At 41.2% G+C, this 18,201-nt stretch overlaps 1 protein-coding gene across 1 annotated transcript in view; it reads left to right on the top strand.

The window, feature by feature from the left end:
* The first annotated feature begins 5,965 nt into the window (after positions 1–5,965).
* Positions 5,966–18,201, top strand: part of lpar1 (lysophosphatidic acid receptor 1) — a 38,330-nt gene continuing 26,094 nt past the window's right edge. Inside the window, exon 1 of the mRNA XM_073478203.1 lies at positions 5,966–6,161. The gene's annotated coding sequence lies outside the window, so the exon portion shown is untranslated. The remainder of the gene's footprint in view (positions 6,162–18,201) is intronic.

Raw genomic sequence — 18,201 nt, forward strand, 5'->3', positions numbered from 1 at the left:
AATGCTGTGTTATTGAGTGAGTTATTACTTCAGATATTTTAGCTTTCATTTTTTTTATTTTGAACATTTAAAAACATGCTAGCAGCTGTGTGAGGCTGTACCAGTTGAATGCTATGTTCAATGTCAATGCAGGTATAATTTTTACCATGGTCACCATGTTAGTTTAGCATGTTAGCATACCACAATCTAAGTATTTAGACAAAAACCAAAAGTATTAAATCATATTTTGACCCCACAATGGCGGTGGATAAAATGTGAAAGGATCATCAAAGTTATTACAGTTCTTCCTCAGAGGAGAATGAATTGTTTTTGAGACATTATACTCAAAAACACAAATCTTAACTTAATGGTGGTGCTAGAAGGAAAGTCAGGGGATCAGCAAACAGCATTCATCATCTGGGAACCATGAAAAATCTTGTCCAAAAAACCTCTTGGTGGCACTAAAGGAAAAGTCAGGGGGTCACTAGACTCATAAAGATTCATCCTCTGGGGACTATGAATGTCTGTACAAAATTTGAGGAAAATGCAGTAATAGTTCTAGCTAGTTGTATTAGCATACAAACACTTCACTATGCGTTTGCTTCCTATGATCAAGTTGCAGGAACAATGTCCGTCAAGTGACAGTCTAGCAAAGGAGAAAAAAAGAGGACTAAGCCATATTACTAATAATACAAAATGACTGCAGGGATTTCAAGATGTTCGGTCCTTCAGGGACTTGCGAGGAAGAAGTTTTTGAGACATTCGGTTGTGTAGTCTCTGCTCTTCCCTTTCATTCCTGCAATTATGTAGGTTTGTTTACTACAAACACTTCAGTAATTGCTACCAGATGGTGCTCAAGCCCGTGGGTGTGACACATTAAAAACAACTCTGCTGGATTATGTTTACTGACCTACCTGGTGACTAGGATACATGTGTTTTAAAGGATAGGTTCACCCAAAAATGAAAATTCAGCCATAATCTTCAGTAAATTAATTGATTTAGAGCCTAAATATGTGTTCACGTCACAAGTTAGCCAGCAGAGTTACTCACTGGGTAATGTGGCTATGATAACATGTAGTCTTTACTACTGTGGTGTTTCATTTTATGACATACTAGCTGGCCAACACTGGGTGTCATAATTCATGATAAACACATTGAGACTTGTGTGAAGCACTGAATTACTGTAATGCACCCGCTGTGTGTTTTCACTTGGCAAGAGGAAACATAAGAAAAGAGCCTCGGTGGACAAACATGGACACATCGAGAAGGAGATTAAAGAGATTAAGAAGATGAGGAAGAACACGAGAGAGAAGAGGAAGCATCAAAATTGGAAGAAAATTAAATTATTTTTGATGAAATAACACCATTTTTTAACTTAGATGTATTTATAAATCACGGAGGAAGCGTTTGTATGATATGGTTAGTTCAGGGACTGTCAGAAATGTGAAAATCCGGCGATAATTTCCGTTTGTACAGTTTCTGGGTTGTGACATTTTGGCAATTTTTTTATGAAAACATGTCTTTCAGACCCGCCCACTGGTTTTGAGGTTCTGTTAACATAGTCATAAGAGATACATTTCAGGACACTGCCCAGTCTAAACCTCAGCCATGCTAAAATAGTGATGGGAACCATATACGAGGGCACTGCTGACAACCATCTGAGCCTTTGGACGACTTGATATAAAGACAAAGTCTCCTATTAACCCTAACCTTTGTGCAATCACCTGTTTTTCTAAGTAACACTTCCATTCAACTCTCAAAATCAGTGCAACAGTGATAAAAATGTAACCTCCTGATATGGAGAGGAGCGACCTTGTCTCAAACCTGATAATCCTCAGGCGACAGACAGAAGCTATTGTCCTTGGACTGACTGGTACGTGACACTTATAGATATAAAGAAACCCTCCGAGTTGCTTTCACTCAGTAAAAGCTTATGTTGATTTCTTCAAGGAACGTGTTTGTGTATCAAATTGATCACAAAATGATAAAAGTCGAGCTGTATACATGAGAATGAAATGCCAGAGAATAATAAAGTTGATAGAATAACTTTTCATATGGTGAAATTGTGTTTTATGATCATCACCTAAAGTGCAAACAAGCAAACACCACACACTAGGTGGGATTCTCCTTTGGCCGACCGGTCGATGTTTGCTTTCCATTGCGGGTCACCACGGTTTAAATTTGGTCTGTTGGGCTTGTGTGAAATAGTGGAGCTTCTATCACAACAAGAGCACAAATGTAGCGTAGCGGTTGAGCAAGTATTTTCACAGATCACTCAAAGGCAAACAGATTTCCCCCATTTCTGGGTTCTGTGTGCTTCCACTCATTCCTTCCCCGTCCTCAAGCATGCCAGACGCTACAAGTGACTGCATACAACATGTCTTTTTAAGTGAGGGATTTTTCTATTTTTCCCTCTTTTTGTCCACATCACTATGCTGTGCTCTCCACTTTAAGGGGAAAAAAGGAACCACAAGGATCTACTGGAACCAATAGCTATGAAAAGCAGTGTGTGTGGCAGAGAAACAGAATACGGAGGTCATGCTGAAGTCCGTGGCTGTGACAGAGTTGTGAGAGATGCTGGATTTCCATAAATCCAGGACCAGACACAACATTTACATCTTTTGTCATTTTCACTTTATTACCGCCGCCAAGGATGTCATGTTTTCAACCATGTTTGTTGGTTGGTTTGTGAGCAGGATTACACAAAAACAACTGAACAGATTTTCTACAAAACTTGGATGGAGGATGGGACTCGGCCGAGAATACACCCCTTTAATATTTGGTGAGAACTGGGATAAAAGGACGGATCCTTTAGTCTTTTTTCACTTTCTTTAATATTATGAGATAGGGTGAGCTTGCAATTGTTCTCCCTGGTGCTCCCATATTCAAAAAAACGCTGCGAAAGTGCCCTCTTGGATGCACCTATGGTAGATAAAACATGATAAAGTGCCCGTTCAAGTTCAAATGACAAAACCTCAGAGGGAGGAGGATGAGGCGGATGGTTGGACCCACGGAGAGCATGTGATGGTGACATGGGACACCACTGTTAGCAGCCTGTGTTTTCTTTCAATCACCAACAACAACACTGAACATAACCAGGCTGTTTTTGTTCATAAACTTAACCAAAGCTTGATGTTGCAGTGTCAGATCAAAAATGGTCCCTTTGAATCGTTTTTGTAAATGTTTAAGAGTTTCGAAAGGCACTGACACACAGTAATCCTGCCAATAGGGGCGTCAGATTGGAAAATGATATTGCTCATGTTGGTTGTTTTTGTTTTGGAAGGCAATGACAAATTACTTTTTGGTCATTGAGTTCTGACGCTCTGTTGTGTTTTCAATGACCTGCCTGACGTGCCAAGGTGACCAGGCAGGACGGGGCTGAGACATGACTTCCAGGCTCAGGAATGTCAGCAACCGTACATACACACATGTTGGCAATAAGTGAAAGAATACACAAAAAAGCCCCCAATGTATCTGACATGCTTTGCATTCTTTCAGTTCCTCATTGAAGCATCCTTGATGCAAAATAGCAATTGTTTTTTTTTTTCAATTGACTGATGAACTAATCGTCTCAGCTCTGCCTGGGATAAACCAATGAACTGTGCCTCAACTCATTTGGCATTTTTAGACTCATATCATGTAGTCTCATTCAGTACCTACTGTCCTGAATTATAAAAGTGTTGGTCTGTGGGAAATTGGCACTAAATAACATTCAATGTAAGTGACATATTCAGCTTAAAGAGACAGTTCACCACAAAATCAAAAATGCATATTTTTCCTCTTAGCTGTAGCGCCTTTTATCCATCTAGATTTTTTTTGTTGTGAGTTGCTGAGTTTTGCAGATTTCTGCCTTTTCTTGAAAACAATGGAACTAGATGGCGTTTTGTTTGAAACTCAACAGTAATGTCTCTTTTTCAGAAATCCTGATTTACTTTAGTTACTGAAGATAATCCACAGACCTTGTTGTTGGCAGTTTTATGTAAGAACTACTTCCTTTCTGCTGAACTACTCTCGCAAACCGTTTCAACAGTTTACAGTTTAGCCGAGGAGATTGTTAATGTTTACATCCCACCCTGTCGTGATTTTACCCTTGCATTAACCTGTGAATCACAAGTGGGCGGCTCGTCAGTTCACACCTGGCATTAGCATCTGGAGTGACCACTAGAAATGGACACAATGCTTTTTGCACAAAGAAAGAAAGAAAGAAAGAAAGAATTTAATGTATAATGGGTCGAATTTACAAGAAGGCCTGAATAATTAAGAATTTGTCACAGAAAGTGCTATACAATGTTTATTAAGTTTCTCCTAACTCAACAACTCACAAAATCGAGCAATTTTATAAGGGAGTCCGGGGAATTTCTCTTCTTCATCTCCTTGCGGTTGTTGAATGTAATTGATGTGGCTGCTTTGACCTATAATATGTTGGAGTTCAGGTTTGCCATTGGCTGTAGCGCAAAGCGTTCTCAAAGTATTGTTAATAACGATTTAATAAGTTATTAAACAACACAATTTCTTTACTTTGGACCCTGCCACCTTTCTGTCTTCAAACAGTGTTCTGGGAAGTTATTTTCCTCTGAGAACAGCTTGTTTATTCAGTCATGGAAAGAAGAAATATGTCTGAGTTTGTATTATTCCCTCATTAATATTGTAAATATTACATTTCTGAGTTTGAATTTCTTCTCCCAGACTACATAGTGCCCATTTAAGAACATTTTTTAGGCACTACTCTTACTTTACTCCAGTATTTCCATTTTCTTCTACATTTTGTCGGCACTTTTACTCAAGTGCTCGTCGTATAGGTGACTTTGAGCTTTACCAAAGTAAAATTTTGACCAATATCTTTTACTTTCACTGACGTATGACTTGGGTACTTTTTGCTACACTGACCACAGGTAAAAGGAAATGGGTATTTTTGATTTTGTGAACTGAGACAAATGAGAAATGTTATATTCCTCAGTGTATGGTGGCTTTGACACTCCATTTCATTCCACAGCCGCGGCGGTTGGTTTACTACAAACACCTCTCTAAGTGTTCACAGATGGTGTCAAGTTGGCAGACACAACTACCGAATACTTTCTCATAGGCAGAGAACCTCATTCGAGACGGTTTTAACTCCGCTTGGACACCAGCACCGGCAGACGGGAGGAAATATTTCCAATATATTCTGTGCAAGGTTAATTGGTAAGGAATACAATATGTCTTTGAGTCCCTGGGTGTCAGTCTCACGCGCTCTCTTTTTCACTCCGCCCCTCTCTGCCTTCCTGTCTCTCTCTCTCTTAACAAGTTACTGAGAAAGAGGAAAAAAAATGTGTTTCCAATTAGGCGCTGAGGGAAAAAGAACAAGTCTCAGCTGCGAACACTACAAGAAGTGCCTTTGCTAACGGGACATTTACATCATAAAACATCATTTTCTCACATGATAAGCAGGACAATGGAAATTGGCTGAGTAAATGCACTTGTTGCGGATCAAGATTCACCTGCCTTCAGCTTTTAAAATCCAGATGTTTCAAAAATAATTCAAGAAAATTCTCCAGTTTTACCTTTAACGCCTTTCAAAATAAAGTTCCTACAAGCAAAATATGATGTCCAGCAACTTTTTAATGGCACTCTTTGTTTGAATTAGCCATTTCTTTTCGTGTGTGTGTGGGTCTGCGTGTGCATGTGTGTGAGTGACGTCATGTGCAGACAAAGGTCCTCTCCTGCAGAGTGTGTGTGGCAGGGAGAGAGAGAGAGAGAGAGAGAGAGAGAGAGAGAGAGAGAGAGAGAGAGAGGGAGAGGGAGTCAGAGAGAGAGAGAGCTTGGTGGAGCCGCCGCGCCAGCGCAGAGAGGCACGGAGACGCAGCAGAGAGCATCAAGGCGACTTCATCTGGATACAAAACAAATACAACAACTTGAGAAACAGAGGCACGCTGGTGAAGGAGGGGATACTTCTTTTCTGCAAGGACATAAAATGAAAGGGTTACCTGGCTGTCTACTGGATTTGGAGTCTTGCGTTATTACACCGCTGCGACTTTGACACCAGAGTTGCGCAGCAAGGCAGGCAGGCAGGCACAGTCTCTAGGAGTTGTCTGTTGGAAGGAATTTCAGGCACCCCGAATCAAACTTGAGCTGGACATCCAGGAACCAGTCAGGGAGTAAGCTACACCACATACCTACTGCTCTCACTGGAAAAAGAAGACACTGTAAGTATTGAGTTTTGAATGAATCCTCATATAAAAAAAGAGAGAAGGAGGGGGGAAAAAAGATGTTTTTCATTGGCTTTCTCCGGCGCGTCTTCTTGTGCATGCACAACGTGGGCATCTGTACATAATCAAAGTATACCTGCCACGTAGACGTGGCTAGAAAGCAGTCGGGTTCAGATAAAGGCTCTGATGGCATTAGCAGATGACTGGATCCGCCGTGCGCACCGTTATGTCGGCAGGAGACGCTCGGCTGAGAACAGGGACGCGGCTGGACTGAGGGACTTGTTGCGCCAGAGTTGGGCTCTTTATCAAACGCTGGGATTGGAACAATATTTGTGCAAGGGAGTGAGCAGGGGGGGAAAAAACAAAAAAACAAGCGGACGTTGGGTCTGGGAGTAAAAAAGGTTGACATCTGTGTTGATTTTCCACGCTGATGTGCAGTCAGAATGTTTTTGGAGTTTTCTTTTAGTCTTCCTCCTCTCTCCCCCTCTCCAGTCTAATCCAGCTGTCATCCAACAGGAAACGCTGGTGTTGTCGTTGTCAGCACTTGTAGGTGTAACTGCTAAAACATGATGACCGGGCCAGCAGAGTATTGATAGTCCCTCAAACATTTCTTGTGGTGTTGGCATCCTCCCAAAGTATGCGCCTTGATGCTGTCTACCACCGGCTGGAGTCAATACACCGCGCTGCGCCCTGGACTCAGGCCTCCAAACACACAGATTTCATTAACTAACTTCACTTCTAACTGAACTTTCTGTTAGAGAGGTGACACACTGGACCCTTCCACTAAAATCAGATATTCTAGATTATATGTTAACCTGCCTCCGCTGATACAAGGATGGAGGTAAATGACCCTGAGTCAGACCCTGTGATTGTTTCTTATTGTCCTTCTGGGACAGAAAGACATCATTTGTTTTGTCTCCAGAGTTTTACAGTAAAAAGTCTAAAGCAGTCGCCATCTTCCATTATCATTCCTGCACCTGGGAGACTTTATTCCTGCGTCTAGCTCAGGTTTTAGCCAGCGGCTCTCGGTTGTTCCTGAATGAGTGGAGCCAGGAGGAGTCATGGAAATAGCTCAGTTTTTCATTCACCTGAACTGTGAATACAGCATGAGGAGCTTTAACACTGAAGTTCAGCATTTACAGAGCTGAAAGATGCAAAGATGATGTTTTAAGTGAAACTGAAGCTGTGCATCCTGGGCAGTAAGCAGATTTGTTCAATAACATCTGAAACACATGTTTTCTTTCCTGCCAAACAAGTGATGCTTGATGATGTGTCCAGCATTTTGTTCCAAAGCTGTCAAAGTTTGCGTTTGTGTCTCCAGCGGGGGATTTCTAATCTCTGTGGAGACTCATAACATTTCCCTCAGAGCAGGTTAGGTCAAAATGTTCACTCAGTCCTTGTACACACTAACACAGATATTTTTTTCTGTTAAAAAAAAAAAAAATCTTGTCCACATCACCTTTGTTTTACAAAATATCTCCAAACACACGAGGACACAAGTGACGATTACAAATGCTGGAACAGGCTTGCCGGGCCAGTATGTGGCGATAAAGTCTACATTGCCGATAAGTTAAAAAAACAAAGATTCAACAATATTCTGAGCAGGCACAGTGAACTTTTTCCCCTTTGGTGGCAGATCCTTACAGAAAGCAACAATTGAGATGAGATGTCATCATTTAAAACAAATACCCGTGTAGGTTTGTACAGGGCCTTTGTCTGATGGCCTGGTTGCTGTGACCTTAACTGTGTATTTGTTGCCCTAACAAGCTGAATTTCAATGCTTTCAGTAACTCCTTGAATTCTCTCTCTTTGCCAAAGTTTTCTGTTTAAATCTTTTGAATTGTTGTTGCCCACTTGAGTTTCCTTCCTCCCTGACCCTCAGGCCAAAATCTCCATTTGCACTTAATCCCCCAATCTTTAAAGGAGAGGTAAGAATTTACTGAGTATGAGAGTTTGGTCAAAGATCCCATCCGCAGAGTAAGCAGTGACCAATTACAGTGCAGAGGTAGTTGGTCACTCCAAATTGTGGGAAAAATGAGAAGAATATTACTTTAAAATATTAAGAATAAAATTAATCTCCATTTTGGTCACAACATGATTTTTCCTTAACCTCTGCCTTTAAGAAACTAAGAAATTGCCATCATAAAAAATAAACGGCTGGATAATCATTCTCTCAAGGCTTTTCCTTCTCATTTCCATGTGCAGTCAAGATATGAAACAACATAACAAGGTTTCGATTTCATATTTCTTTGAAACAGATTTCAAAGGTCTGCTGTAAAAAAGCCATATGCTCTCTACATGATGTGTTTGCCCTTTTGATGTTATCTAATTATACTGATCTCGGGCTCAAATGGTGTGTGTTTGTTTGTGTGAGTGTGTTTATTTGTGTATTGGCAGGAGATAGTGTTTACCTACCACCCACTGCAACAAACCTCAGGGGGTCTTTGATGCGAAGGTGGAGTGTGAGATGCATTTACACTTCTGTAGGCAGACCAGGTCTGTGGCCTCCAGCCTGTTTTCAATATAGAATCCACATTCTTAAAATAATGTCGCTTAATGAGTAACAGTCATTGACTACTGACTGAAAGCTTTGCAATAAACAGTTCACGGATAACATACTGGAACTCTTGAACGTTTTCCAGTTTGGGTCCATAGAATCTCATGTATACTATCTTTAAACCAGGCTGAGACACGTCCACAAGCTACAGCTGGAGGTGAGATAGGGTAACTGGCCTTGGGCTGTGAAAGACATTCTGACCTTTACACTTTGGACATGGAGAAATATTATTTCTTGTTATTGTGAAATCCCTCAGAAACAGAGCTGCAGCCCTCTTGGTGTCCTGATCTATGGCTTATTGAACCAGTTTTGTTCCCTATAGATATTTCTTAATTCAGGCATTTTTGCAAAAATTTGGACTCAAAGACAAATAAGCTTCCTTCCATGGCAAAAAACCCCAAACTCATGATCTGTTTACGGTTTTTAGTTTTGTGCTTCTTGCTGCAAATGTTAAAACAACTTAGTGACAACCAACCCATCTGTGAGAGCCACCTTAGTGATAATATATAGCATTTAACCACAAGCATGGACCATTTTAAAGTGACATGTGCAGATAAGTGAGATAAAGGAGTGAAAACAGATGACAGAAAGAGATTGATAGAAATATAAACGTTCTTCGAAGACAGTCTCTGCATACGATGCAATCTGCAAGAGATAACAGTTTAAAGTGTTTCCAAAACACAGCAGTTTTTCAATCAGCTCTGAACTTTGATGTCTCTTAAGATGTTTCAGTTGATAATCATACTGTGTCACCCTGGTTTTGACTCCAAATATGGCGGCAGGATAGTTCTCAGTAGCTGAGTTGGTTTCCTCAGCAACCAGGGAAGCAGCGCAGGCCATCAGTCCTTAAAGTTCTGATAGATTGAGGACTACAAAAACAGACTCATCCCAAAGTTATTCCAAAACTTGCTGAAAAGCAAAACAAATGCTGAAGGGATGAGTTGATGCTTCTGACTTGTGACCCTTTCGGTCAAACGAAACAAAACTCCCCACTGCAGAGACTTATCGTCCCCCGTGAAGATGACTGTTTTATGTTTCCCCACATGAGCCCTGACATCCGTCAAAAGAAAGGGTCCTTGAACCATCTGTGTTGTGATTACTGAAAGCACGATTTCTCCTCCCCCTCGTCTGAGGACCTGCATTCCACCCATTCTTCCTCCCGACGTCCAGATTGTTTCCACATTCATGCAGGTATCACAGTCACATTTTGTGAGCTTGAGGGCAGTGATGAGGATATGAAAGAAACAAAGAAACAGTTACAAAGACTTGTTTGTATCTCTTTTCATGCATCATTTTTGTGGACGACAAAGACTGCAAAGGTTTCAGCTTCAGTTTCCGATCCAGTGCATGTGTATCTGTGGTCAGACCACCACTTCTTCTTCAACTGCTGATCAGGATTAAGTTGCAGACCACAGTGGACTTCTTTAAAGTCACTGCAGTTTCACATGCTATGGTCTCAATCATGCTTGTGGTTTGCAGTGACGTGGGGCTTTTTGAGGTAACACAGAATGGCAAAACACTTGTGTGCAAGCTCGATCAGCTGCAGTCAAAAAACAGTAATAACAGACCAAAAGCCTCCCTCGATCTTCAACCGTTCCACTTATTACTTATGTTTTTTGTTTATTTCATGATAAAAATATCACGTTCTATGATGTCAGATAGCTCTGGGTTGTCAGCAAGTTTCAGTACAAAGCTGTCCTCATTCGTGTTTTTATTCATTTGATTTGGAAGGCGCTCTTTAGATTGTACAGAAAAGATGAGGAGCTGATCTGTAACAGCTGTATGTAACTACTAAAATATGGCTCTGTGGGTGGGAACCGGGTTGTGATAATGCACAATTGCATTGGACAAAATTGAGTGTCATTTCCACCACTAATACCTCTTTCACACTCGCCAGAAAACCCACCAACACCTACTAACACCTGGCTTTTGTCTTTAATGTGAATGCTTCCACGTCAAGTTGAATAGTCGCAGATATTTATCGGCACCGGCTTTGATTGGCTTGTTAATATTTTTCTATCCGTCTCTTGAACATCGTTCAGTCAGCGCTGAGTTTGGAAGAGAGACTGAAGTAAAAGATATTTAAAAAGTTAATATCTTCTGTCCCTGTCAGCTGCCTGATCGGTGCTGCGCATGTGCAGCTCTCAACAGAGATCAGAGAGAAGCCAGATGTCTCACTGTAGTCTGAAGCTTCAAGGCATTTAGGTCAGCTCTGGAATTATTCACCATTTGTGTAAGTTTGCAGACAGTTTAACCCATGTAGGTCTGTTTAACTGTTTAACATGTATGGATTTAATGGTTCCCATGGTATAATTAAGGATAAAGTATCTCATCCGTCCCAGTTTTTATGTTTTACATTTTCATACTGTACAGCACATTAGCTGTATGTTCTGCTTACGCACCAGCAGATGTAAATGTAGCAAAGGTCCTCTTCAAACTATGCTGTTCATTTTTATCTCAGCTAATGCAAAAATAAACTGGCATTGACAGGAAGCTGCTCTTAACAGTTTGAGGACACTGCTGCCAGTATGTGTGTGATGCAGAATGCAGTTTTTTAAGACATCATTATCTTAAAATGTGGTTTACTGTACGTTGGGGGGTGACATTCAGTTTCAGAGGATGACATATTGGGGGCAGCTGGTAGCTTGTGAGCCAGCTAGCTAGCACAGAAAAAATGAGCTAAAAGTTATCTTTGAATGCCCTGCAGGAACCACATGTCACGGCCCTACGATGTATTTAACATATCCAGACGACTCCGGGAAATGGAGACTGACACTGAGAAAACAAAAAAGATGATGATAAAGACATAACAGAGACAGAAAGAGAGAAAAGCAGGCAGGCACATTTTCATTTTCCCACAGGTTTGGAGCCAAACACTAGTCTGTTTTTAAGGTCTCAGCATACCTGTTGAGACTCTGCAGACTCATGCCCACTGTCTGCAACTCTTAATGTGCACACACATTCCCAGAAATGGGACTGAGATATGTCCTTTAGTGAACCTTCAAACATTTTTTGAAATCATGAGTTTGACAAAAGGATATTGGTCAGTTCTGTTGGTCAAACCATGAGCTAGGCATCAGTGAGACACGTGGAGTCAGAGTGACCGAGATGTTTAAAATGACGTAATGTCAGAGGCTCGTGCTGGAAGACACTGGACCGCATCAGCTTGTGAAAAAAAAAAAAACATGCCTGACCCTCACACTCCTCGTTTCCCTGCTGCCCTCCCATCAACTCCCCTCACAGCAACTCTTTATCCCTCCTGTCTTAACTCTGTTGTGTGTGTGCGTGATGGGGTTGTGGGTTCAAATCATGTAAAGGATGTCTCAAGCCAATCATGGGAAAGACAAAGAGGAACCAAAATCTGCAAGAATGAGGAAATTACTTTTCCACACAGCCTTAAGTGTGTAAACACATACAGTAGTTCAGTACACTGTTGCAACACTCAGAAGGTCTTTCCATGGGCTCTGGTAGGATGCCTTTATATTACATGTATTGTGTTTTTACACAAAGATTTATTAGTAGTTATTTTTAGCTATTCTTCAATAAAAAGCAACAAATGCTGCCCCCTTTTTTTTGGAGCTACCATTGAATTCTGGCCATATTCTACAAATTACACCTTTAAATATTGCAGGAAGGAAGGGTACAAACAGGAGCAGTCACAGTGAGCTGTAAAGGGCTGCAGGAAAGCTGTATGAAATGCAAAAGAATACGTTGGAATATTTCAATTTTAATGCATTATTCTTTACTGCTGACATTTCAGTTTTTATTGTCTGAATTATGACTGAGGGCGGTTACATTTCTGTTGCAATTTCCTTCGGCACAGTGGTCAGTCAACAGGTTTTCAAGTTTCCTTTTCAACCACTCCGCCCACCCCTACTTCCACCCCAAAATAGGAACACCTTTAAATACACTTAATATACAATTTATGGTAGTTCTGCTTCTCCTTTTTTCACTAGTGCAATGCTTCCCATTTAGTGTCCTTTTTTTAACATCCAAAACAAGGGCTTTGGAAAGCAGTCACGCTATTTTCACACTTACTTGTGTTTAAAAAAATTGTATTTCAGTCTGTGAAGGAAAACCCATAACAACAAAGGAATTTTTTTTTAGAAATTTCTGCGATAAATCAAATCTCTAAGTTACATAAGTACATAAGAATTCAATAATATACAGTAATTTCCCCTCTGATGAGACAAAATGCAGGCAAATATTCAGAGGTCCCTGAGGTAAACTGGAGCAAATGCACAACAATAACCTGAAGTATATACCACCAAGACAACCCTGGATTCACTTCAGGAGAGTCTCTGAATGTCACTGAATGGCTGAGCCAAACCTTGAACACCGTAGAACCTTTGTGGAGAGACCTGGCAGCTCACAATCGCTCCTCATTCTGCTGACTGAGCTTGAAAGGATTTGCCAGGAAGAAAGGGAGAAATGGTCCAAATGCACAAAGCTCGTAGAGACTAACCTAAGAAGACTTGAAACCGTACTTGTTGCCAAAGGTGCCTCTACAAAGTAGTGAACTAAAGTCCTGAGAGATTTCTAATACATTTGTAAAAAGTTCTAAAAACATGCTTTTGCTTTGTCGTTATGGGAGAGATCAATCCATTTTAAAGGAGACATGTTCAAATTTTAGGGTCATGATTTTGTTTTGGGTTACTACTAGAATAGTTTACATGCTTTAATGCTCAGAAACCCATCAGTTTTCTCATACTGCCCAATGCTGCAGCACTGTATTCCCCCTCTGTCTGAAACACTCTGTTTTAACTCCTGTCTCTTTAAGGCCCCTGCTCCTGAATACCTAGTAACTGCTCTGATTGGTCAGCTCACACACGCCTGAGCCAGCACTGCTCACTGTGTCTCCGGACGGCTCTGTCATGTTTTCAGCTTCTGGTTAGCTTCACTTCTAATGTCAGTATAGGCATAAATCATGCAAATGTGCGACATGTTGACAGTGTGATGTCATGAAGTCACTGAATTAAAAGTGGGACTACTGACGAAGTTTCAGGCTCTTCAGGAGCAGTGTTTCTCTGCGGGAGAGGGGAGCTCCCGTTGGCGCGGACTTTGGGCTTTTTTTAACTTTCAAAACCTTTTACTTGTACAGTAACCTTTAACACACTGAGGGGAAGGGGAAAAAAACAAAAAAGCATAACATGTCTCCTTTGAATTGAAAGCAACCTGCTAGCTACTGTTTTCTAACGTGCAAACTAAATAAAGCTTGCTCGCTCGCTCGCTTTTGGCCTTCAGTCTGGTCCTCAGTAAGTGCAGTTGAACTGAGGTCAGGTGACTGGTTTGGCCTGTAAAGAACATTCCACTGCTTAGCCATAAAACTTTTTGGTTGTCTTGTGTGTTTGTTTAAAAATAATGTCCCGCTGCATTGCTCTTAAATTGGTGATTTAGGGACTGTATAAAAGGGTGTGAAACCCTACGAAATTATGGCTAAAAGTCAGCACTTTCATCTTACAACTGCTGGCTTATTTCAAATGTAATGTGCTGAAATAGATCCAGAACAACAGAAATCCAAATACTGTATTGCACAATTTATCATTGTTTTGTTTTTGTTTCATTTCAAGTCAGCGCACAATGATTTTTAAATGTGCTTTCAGTGCAGTAGCCTCCATCCATGCAAGCATTTGTTTTCATTCAGCATTAGGGATTCTGACAGTCCGGAGCATTCGGTGATGAATTTGAAGAACGCTTTGGAGTCGAACGCCCGAAATCTCTGCAGACCGCACTGACGCAATCCCATACTGCATCTGCTCCGGTGATGTAATCGGTGGAATCTGTCTCCAATAGTGTGATTTCATTAGCGGATGACTGAACACACCCAACAATAAACTGCAGAGTAACACGACACATGTGGTGGAGGCTGTTTATCTGCACCCAGTCTTTGTGTATATGTTCATATACAAAAGAGTGTCAGTTTTTCAGAAAGTCACACAGACACATTTTTGTGCTTCCATCCTGCTAGTTGCCAACTATCTTGATAAATGTTTAATCAGTTCAAGGACTTGCTGCTTTTATTTTGACGTCTTTGAGTCACGTCCATTACTTTGAGCTCTGGATAGTCGTAATTGTAATCGACTAAACCATTGTTTTTCAATCCTGGTCCTCGGGACACCTGATTCAACTGTTCAGCTCGTCGTAGAGCTCTGCTGAAGACTCTTTCATTTGAATCAGGTGTGTCGGGGCAGGGGAGCATCTAAAACATGCAGGGCAGGGGGCCCTGAGGACCAGGATTGAAGAACACTGGACTAGACGATTACTCGATTAATAGTGAAAATAATCAGTAATGACAATAATCGTTAGTTGCAGCCCTGTTCCCGAAAAATCAACACATTTCTTACATTTCAAAGACTTTCCCTGGTGTTGGTTGTCCTTCACCTTGAAATTGCACTGAAATTGAAGACCAGTTATAATGATCTCTCCCCAACAATGCCCCTTTCATTGGAGACATCTGGTTCTACTGACTGTGTGTTTACCCACGGCAATACAGCGTGTGCTATGCATTTGTCTGTTAGTATTCTAACATAAGATACAAATAAAACTGGCAGGCGCTCATTAAGACTTTGCACTCTGCCCCCACTAGTTGTCCAAAACTGCACAAAGGCCACGAAGTTTAGGTGTGCGGCGAGCTACACACCGTGTATTTGTGTCACACAGCTTATGCTTACGCTGCTCTAAACTGCATTTCTGAGAGCTTTTCCAGGATTAATTTCATACTGAGATATTTTCCTGCCATTTAGCCTGAAAACCTGCTTTACCAAAACATGTGGAACAGATCACAGCAGAAAAACCTCCAAGCAAAGTAGCTTATTAGCTGGACGTTTGCTAAATGAAAGGGTGTGTAATACGTTGCTGCGCAGATAATAACCCATGAGTTGGATTTTCGGTTGTCACCAGCCTTTTGTGATCAATGTTCCCTGGAAGAATTTATAGGCAAATTAAAGTGGCTTTTATATGTTATTTATGATTCTGGTTGTTATTTAGAAGTAAAAAAATTGCATTCAGTGGCTTTCTAGGAACCAGAAGCCACTGTGACACCCACTCAGCCTGTCTCTACTGGCCTGTGTGTAATTTAACAATTTATCTCCTCCCCGGGGAATAAAACTTTATTTTGTGTGAGTAAGTCCATGAGTAAATTCTCCAGAAGTGCTTCTGTTGGTGGTGTGATGAAATGCATGAATCTTGAATCCCTTGTATTGTGGTTTTCTTTTGTCGTCACTATCATGTTATATTCTTTGGCTTTTCTGTTTTTTCTGTTTTTCCGTCTTGTTTTTTTTTTACAATAGTCTTCTCAACAGATTCTCCTTATTCTCTTCTATTTCGGTCGAGCCGGGTGAAATATGGTCTGTACGACAAGACACATTTTTCTATTCCTTTTCTGTTGTAGTTGAGTTGAATCAAATCATATACATTCTAGACTACTGGAATGAAAAGTGTGCTATTCTATTCAAGTTGAGTCTAGTCGAGTTGAGTTTTAATAAACAGAATCACAGTGATGTTGCACCAACAACACCGTCAGTTCTCGGTAGACAACTGGCGGTTGATTTGCATTGCAGATATATGTGAAATCAGCAAACGTCTTCTTTTCTGTCGTTGTTTTCAACGTGGTCCGACCTGTCTGATGTTTCAGTCGTGCTTATCTGATGTACTGTGTTGCTTTGCTAGTGTCTTTGATATCTACTCAACAGCATCCGAGTCAGACAGAGTCTTGGTTTTGGCACCTCAAGCTGTCATTGTCTTTAGTCTGTGGCTCAACAGATAAATAAGGTCTCCAACCAGACAAATCATCTTCTCTTCTATATCTGTTCCATTCTATTATATTCTAGTCAAATATGGTCTAGTTTGTTGTCCTATATTATTTTATTCTGTTCATGTCTAGTCAGGAGAAATGTGGTCTAGTCTGTATTATACTCCGTTGTATTCTATTCTAGTTAAGTTGATAAAGTCTTGTTCAATTTAGTCCTGGCAGGTCAAAATATAAGCCTCAAACTCTGACGCTCTACCTACACTTCTAGCGCCAGTTTTGCATATGAAGGGCTCCAGGGTCAAGTTAGCACTGATGCATAACATACAGTGTCCTGTTAGACAAACGGTTCACATAGCATCACATATTATGACTTTTGACATGGGCAAAAAGTTGTGGTTTGGTTAGGTTTAGGCATAAAAACTACTTGGTTAGGTTTAGGAAAAGATCATGCTTTGGGTTAAAATAACTACATTCGGTCTCGACTTGGACTTTGCTCTCTCTTAATACTACTTCACTACAGTGGCTCTTCAAGAAGTGACGCTAGAGGGGTACCTACAGTGTCGGATGCATTGGGAGTGAGAACAGACTGCCAAATCAGACACTATAATCACATACTACTGTTTATTCTAATTCAAGTCTGTTGAACGATAGTACACATATGGGGTATGTAGTGCATAGAAATGCAATTTCTGGCGCTGTGATTGTATTGTATTCTATTCTTAGCCATCAAAATGACTGTAATGACTGAACATGTGTCAGTTTGGGGCTTCATGTGCTGAGTTGGAAGTGCTTAAGTGGTTGGAGGGGTATCATCGAGTGACGAGCCGTGAATCAGCCCGTCACGGCCGCAGTCACACATGACTCAACACCAGCTCTCAATCCAACCCTTGTCCCGAGCTCCGCCGCTCCGCTGCAACTGTTTGAGAGTATGTGCGAGACTTAAGGGTGAGTGTGTGTGCGTGGTGTGTGTGTGCACTCGCCCATGATGTTAAAGAGAAAGTTAGAGAATGGACGCCTATGTGTGTGTGTGTGTGTATTCTGGGTCGTAGAAGTCCTGTTTCTCTGCTTTCTGGGGTGGGAGCGTGGAAACAATGGGCACATTGTGTGGAGAGTTGGCAAAGAGGAGAGGGGGGAGGTTGAGGAGGAGGAGGGAGGCGGAGAGGAGAGGAAAGCTGAAGAAAAGTGGGATGACAGAAGATGAGAAAAGAGGAGAGGGAAGGAAAGGAAGAAGGAGAAGAAAAAGGTCTAGAGGAAAGGGAAAGAGTGGAGAAGGTTTGAGGTGATAGGATGAAAAAGGAAAAAAAATCAGTAGTGTGAAGAGGTTGAAGGAGAGGAGGCAAGTTGGAAGGTGAAGGGAGAAAGAAGGCAGGAGAAATGGGGGCAAAAGGATGAGTAAAAGCAGATTATATGAAAAGAGGAGAGATGGAGAATGTACGGAAATGTTTAAGTTTGAAGTCTGCTGAGTTTCACTTGTCATACATAAAATATCCACATTATCCACGTTGCCACATGAGCGCCAAGTGGTTAGTTTGTGGATCGGGCTCTCATGCAAAATAGAAATCTTTACACCCTGGCTGCTATAGAGAGGAATAAATCTCAGTCTGCGCTGAGATGGAATGTTAAACAGGCTTTTTAAACCAATGTGAGATAGTAGCCCTGACACCTCCAGACAAATTGGTCCAGGACTGCTATACTGTATCACGTCCTGCACATTTCAGTCACTGTCTAAG

This window comes from Pagrus major, chromosome 12 (assembly GCF_040436345.1).
Source record: "Pagrus major chromosome 12, Pma_NU_1.0".
Taxonomy (NCBI): Eukaryota; Metazoa; Chordata; class Actinopteri; order Spariformes; family Sparidae; genus Pagrus; species Pagrus major.